The sequence below is a fragment of the Lipotes vexillifer genome, unplaced genomic scaffold, assembly GCF_000442215.2.
Source record: "Lipotes vexillifer unplaced genomic scaffold, Lipotes_vexillifer_v1.1 scaffold864, whole genome shotgun sequence".
NCBI classification, from domain to species: domain Eukaryota; kingdom Metazoa; phylum Chordata; class Mammalia; order Artiodactyla; family Lipotidae; genus Lipotes; species Lipotes vexillifer.
Window position 1 is genome coordinate 2,875,806 of NW_006796769.1, and position 6,601 is coordinate 2,882,406.

The following is a 6,601-nucleotide window of genomic DNA, read 5'->3' on the forward strand; positions in this document are numbered from 1 at the left end:
ACACGATCTCATTCTCTCTGGACCGCCATATCTCAGTATATGCATGATGGTCTAATATATCTCAGTATATGCATGATGGTCTAATGATGGTGGTCTAATTAGAACACGTAACCTAAAAGAACTTCAGTTCATAATTTAGAATCCAGAAAAAAGCTATTTCAGAGCAATTTACAGACGCTATGTTATAACATACGCATTTCATGCCTGGACTGAATAGTTCTACTAATGGGGACTTTTCCCACTGTGTTCTTTTCTAAGGTGAGTTATCAATGGGGATATATTGGGAATATTGGCAACAGGTAAGATCTCTAGATCAAAGTTCAAAGATAAGAGAGCAGATTTTCTTCATGAGAGAATGCTTTCAGATCTGTTTTAGGTCAAGGCAAACACTGTCTTATGTTTAGTCAAGATTAGTAGGTTAATCAATTTGTTGATTCCTTAGCTTTGAGGCTTCAGACTATTAAAGTCACTTTCAAGTTCACCTTAACTTTTATGGAAGTTCGATGTCATTATATTTATATGTTTTTGCCTTCAAATGTCTGCCTCCCACAGCTGAAGATATCTGCATTTTGATCTCTTACAATAACTGTTTAAGTTTCTGACACATCCCTACATGCAAAACATACACTAAATCCGCTCCCTTTGTACCGGCTTTGTAGGGGTTTTGGTGATGGGAGGATAGGAGGAAAGAGGAAGGTGTGATAAGTCTCCGTGATATTCAGGTTTATCAGTGTTTTCTATCAGAAATCGTCAGCCACTGAACGGCTCTTCATTCCCTACTTCCTTCAACCAGCATCTCTTGGGAAATGCCCAGTAATTAATTTCTCAAAAGTGGCTTATGACAATTCATTCAGAGAGAAATTTTATTATTCCCATGTAAAGAACTTACATTTTGTCCCTTTTTTCCAGCACATTAAGTTTGATTTAATATACCATTTAATGAAATTAATGAGGCTTTTCCAAAAGCAATGTGGAAAATATAAAATAATAGTACTTACAAAGTCATAATAATTGAAGTAAAAGTGGGGAAGGAGCAAATACTTTTCAACCGAAAATACCTTTCCAATTCAGAAACAAAACAATTAAAAAATATCTTTCTCTCCCCTTCCACGCATTAGAGTGCCATAAGTTGTCTTGTTATCAGCAGCTGAAGAGAAAATGATGAACTCAGTCTCCCGGTGGGCCAGTTAAGTTTTTGGTGTTGACGGTATAAACCTGGTGAATCGTCTGACAGGACTGATTAGGGAAAGCTGACCTACAGAAGTTCCTATTGGTCCTCACTGCCGAAAATCTACAATCCTACACCCACAGGAGCACACACCCAAGTACAAGCCCGTGCATCCCACATCTTGGGGGCAGTGCTGCTTACAGAACAAGAAAAATGATTGGACTCAGGAGTTTCACCAGTGAAACAGCGTTTGTTCCAGAATCGCACAGAGCCAGGGAAAGAAATCGATGTTTTTACTGCAGCCCAGTCCTCTGTTGTTCAAAGGTGCAGTCAGAGCCTCCCACTTTGTAGGGCTGCTTTGAACAGGGTCAGGGTCTGAAGGCTTTACAACTCTGCCCCTGAAATCACTCTCCCGGGGCTCAGTTTACATGCCTGCCACTAGATATCATTTGAGCTTCCCCAGGGGTCATGGACGAGAAATATGCTTTTATTCTTTGCGTGAAAGAATAAAGATGTGGGCCATGGAGATATGAGCTCTCTCCTACCGTGAAGTGCCACCCCTGCTGGAGAGTGTCAGGCGGGTGAATACAATACACCAGTCAGAGGCACTGAAAGGTTTATGGTGGCAGAAAAGCAATGGCTGTCCTGGGATTTACTGTCAACAGGTCCTCACCGCGGTTTACAGGACACATGTATTACATTGGAGCTTGTATTCCTTATGCAAATGTTTTAATCGAGTTAATCCTAATGAAGGCTTCTACCAACCTCATGAATAGATGGTGGTCGTTGAAGTGATGTTCCAGTAACTTCCCTCCTTTCCTCACCCCTCACTTTTTGCCTATAAAAGGCTAGAGTTAGGATTCTTTGATCAAGGCTCTTGATTTTTAGGAAAGCTGTACCATTTCCCCTCAGCCCTCCTATGTGAGAATAGCTTGACTATATCACCTTTCCAACATTGAATTTTAGCATATAAAAGAAAATGTTTTCTAACTTGAAAGTTGAAAAATACTTTCTCATTTTTATTTGCACTTAAAATCATGTCTTTATGCATTTATTCTTTGAGGTAAATCTGACTATTATTGTCTCATGGTTTGTATATAATTTATAGGGAGTTTAATTGTTACCACAATATTTTTATTAATCTAGAAATAATTGCTGTCTCTACTAGGTTATTTCGTTGGTTTATGGATTTACTTGCTATTGGCTTATTGACGATAGGCACATGCCAATTTCTCTGTTGGAAATTAAGGTGACAGGACATGGTCCTAATTCCTCGGGGCCGGTACTCAGAGAGTTAACTACTTCTTCCCCAAGACCAAGCTGTGATTAAAGGCTCGAAATTTTCAGCCCTGCTCCACATCCTCCAGAGAGGGGAGGGGGCTGGAAAAGGAGTTAAGTGTCCATCATGCCTACAAGATGAAGCCTCCATAAAATCTCAGTAGTACAGGGTTCAGAGGCTTAGCAAACATATCCACACTGGGAGGGTGACCCCAAGTCCACGGGTACAGAGGTCCTGTGCTCGAGAACCTCCCAGACCTCGCCCTGTGTATCTCTTTATCTGACTGTTCATCTGTATCCTTTATCATATTCTTTAATTAACTGGTAACGCAAGTAGGTGTTTCCCTGAGTTCTGTGAGACACTCTAGCAAATTAATCAAACCCGAGGAGGGGGTCCTTGGAACCTCTGATCTATAGCTGTTCGTTCAGGAGCACCGGTGACAACCTGGACTTGGGACTGGCATGTGAAGTGTGTGTGTGTGTGTGGCAGTCCTGCAGGACTGAACCCTTGACCTGTGGGATCTGACACTGTCTCCAGGTAGATAGTGTCAGAAATGAGTTAAATCCTAGGACACCCAGCTGCTGTCACAGAGTTCGTGACCAGAAGTGAAGAGTTTCGTGTGAGTGGTAAAGGGGACTCAGAGGAAGGCAGGAGCGTGGGGAAGAACTGGCAGCCGTATGTATTTAATGCATAGTGTTCGTCCAGTCCGAGCACCAGAGTGTGTTCTGTGTGAATGGTCTTCAACATTCCCTAACAGTCCTGCCCAGAAGCTCACTTTTCACTATGCACGGAGCGTCTTGTGCATCCGTAGTGATGATACTCCTGCAAGTCATCCTTATATTTCAGAAGAAAACGCTGGAGTTAATTCTCTCAAAGTCCGCCTTGTCATAAGCCATAGAGGGAAGATTGGAACTTTGAATTAAATACTGACTTTCCTTTATTCTGCATTATCTGCCTAGAATAAGAATGAGAAAATAGAATATCAGAAGCCTTAAAATTCAAGCCCTTTAATTAATCGATGAGACAAAAAGCAAGGCTGTGGCTCAAGATTTCAGGAAATTTCAGAAGTGAGACTGGAGCTCTGGCCTCTGGGCTTCCTGGACAGACCTCCCCCCGACCAACCCCCACTGAACCTGACCTTGTTATGAAACAGTTGCCCAGGCTGCAAGGTCAATGGATTCTGGTAGCCTGACTGGGAAAACTGGGACACTTCAGAAGGAAATCTTTTCACACATAAAATACAGATGAGAAGAATGTGTTAAGGGAAAAAGACACAGAGTCTTTATTGGAATGTGTGGATTATCTGAGATGATTCTGTTTACAAGCCTCTAATACTTCCTGTACCTCAATAAAGGGGAGACGGTGAAGGGGAAAAGTTGCTTTGGGGGCACTTCACCCCTTTGTTCCCCTTCTCCCTTCCCCCCAATTTCTCCAGTTGATGCCCCCCTTCTCCCCTCTCTTGTATCTTGGTGCCCTCCACCCCCTATTTTGGAGGAAAGTGCCTGAAAGAAAGTGTGTGGAGTAACCCAATGAATCAGTACAAAGCTAAGTAAGAAATCTTTTAATCCCAACGTGTCCCCCGTTAAATTCTGAATGTTCTTCTCTCTGACAACTTAAATCACAGGGAAACATACTGTTTCACTGGAGTCCATGATTTTTTAAGCACACGGGGACAAATAAAGTTAACTGCCTTCCTTCCAATAAAGCCTGTTACTGTAATTACCCATTAAATTAGCAAAGAATGCAATAGCCAAGGGTGTGCGGGTGTCCCACACTAACCCTTCAAACTACTCAGACATGGGTATCCATGTGTTAATCATAACTCCACGCATGGAAGTTTTCTCCTTCAATTCGATAGTGCTGTTAAGTGACAACAGACGGAAACATTCTGATAGCCAGGAACAGGGAGTTATCAACAACAAAACTGTTAATACTGTGAAACATAATAAACACATATCCGTGACATTTCAGATGCAAAAGATCCCTTTTAACCCCAAGCTTGAAAAGAGGCCGGTTTTCTCAACCAAAGAAGGGACACTGGCTGATTTAAGAATCCAAAGGAAATTTGATAATCTACTTACTAAAACTCGGTTGTCAGTTTTTCTCAAGGGTCCACGTTCCAGGACATCCGATAACCTGATGAAAAATGTAGGAATTCCTGAGCGAGGCTAAGCCTACAAGGGAGCTGGTGGCAGAGTAACCTAGCAAAGGCAAGACAACAATTATTTCTAGATTTAAAAAAAGGTTTTTTGCAGTAACAATTAAACCTCATAAAATAATGTACAGCAGCGCTCCCCACCCCTGGCCCTCGGTTTCACTTTCCCAGGTTTCAGAAACCGGAGGGCAACCTCGGTCCCAAAACACTAACCGGAAAAACGCCAGAAGTCAACAGTTGAGAAGTTGTAAATTTCACGCTGGTCGGAGTCGCGTGAGGAAATCTCGCGAGGTCAGCTGGTTCGCGCTGTGGGCGAGACTCGTCCTGTAGTGCCGCTGGTCCGAGAGTCGGTGGCTCGGCCGCAGCTCGTTTGTCAGACGGGCTGCCGCGGTACCGCGTGGCCCTCGTTTTACTGAAGAACGACCCCAAAGCCCAGGAGGAGTGACGCTGGCCGCTGGGATGGGCCCAACGGAAGCCGGGAGGCGCTTCCTTTCAGGGAAAGTTGTCGAATGAGAAGAAAAAGACTCGCCTGCTGAGGTGGCTAGGAGCTCGGGTAAGAGCGTTCTGCCGGGGACATTGTGGCGGAGGAAAAAGAAGTGCGCGCTGGTTTTGCTGTCACACCTCCAAGTGCCGAAGTTACGCCAAAGCTCGTGCCCGGTGCGTAGTCACGACGGGCAAGGCATTGAATCCGTCGAGTCAGCTAGTGTGAGGGCGAGAGAGGCCGTAGGCGCACGACTGTTAGCGCGGCCGGTGGTTCTAGTTCTCGTGTGTGTGATGCGCTGTTGGCGCTCGTCTCTGACTCGGCCCAATTTAGGTTTAACCTCGGTCTCAGGTGCGTGCGCAGGAGATAACACGGAATTTCTGGGTCCGCTCCCCTCTGCGGCTTCTGGCAGCCCCTGGGGGCGTCGGAACAGCCGTGTCCCCGCTGCATAAGGAGGGGCGGCTCTGTAGACCACGAGACAATCTGTTATAGGAGAGTTTATCTCACAAAACGAGGGAATAAGCACCGTACTTGTTTGAAATGTGGATAAAAGTGAGGTGGCTTTTTTCAGTTATCAAATTGGTAACTGTTCTCTTTCACATGCTGTATAAAATTGATAGCCGACAAGGACCTACTTACTGTACAGCACAGGGAACTCTACCCAGTATTTTGTAATAACCTGTAAGGGAAAAGAATCTGGAAAAGAACATGTATACGTCTTATTCTCTCTCTCTCTCTCTCTCTCTCTCTCTCTCTCTCTCTCTCTCTCTCCCTCTCCCTCTCCTCTCTCTCGCTCGCTCTCTCTCTCTGAATCTCTTTGCTGTACACCAGAAACTAACACAACACTGTAAGTCAACTATACTTCAAAAATATTTTTTAAATTAAAAACATAAAACAGCATTGGCAAAGGCGATACAGTCAAGATATTCTTATATTTAGCTGGTGAGGGGAATGGGTACAGTTTCCTAAAAATCAGTTTAGCACTATGTGTTAAGGCCTTGAGCAAAGAATCCTAACTCTGGCCCTTTTTTTTCCATGAAACATCAGAGTTTAATGATGTGTTGGAAGCTGTTTGGTATCATATACAACTGCAAGAAGTAAGAAAAAGGCTAATATCTAAGAGTAAAGGGATTAAATATATTGTGACCAATCCATTAAAAATGTTTTTCAAAAGTATTCAGTGACCTCAATATCTGATTAAAAATTGGGAATTCCCTGGTGGTCCAGTGGTTAGGACATGGCACTTTCACTGCCGGGGCCTGGGTTCAATCCCTGGTTGGGGAACCAAGATCCCCTCAAGCCTGGGGGGGGTGGGGAAGATATATATGTATATATGCATACACACACTATCTAATGAGAAATATGTAATAAGCAAAAATGTTCAAAACAGTCATAAAAGCAGAATAAAAATACATTACAGTCTTATTTTTATTCTGTAAATATATGTGTCTTTACCGAAATGTCCTATTAACTTATATGTGCAATATACATAGGATTGTAAATAAATACATAAAAAAA

The 6,601-nt window shown here is 43.3% G+C and overlaps 1 non-coding gene across 1 annotated transcript; it reads left to right on the forward strand.

Moving 5' to 3' along the window:
• The first annotated feature begins 6,295 nt into the window (after positions 1–6,295).
• TRNAE-UUC (transfer RNA glutamic acid (anticodon UUC)) lies at positions 6,296–6,367 on the forward strand. Its single transcript has one exon. It is a non-coding gene; the product is annotated as a tRNA-Glu (tRNA).
• Positions 6,368–6,601: the final 234 nt, after the last annotated feature.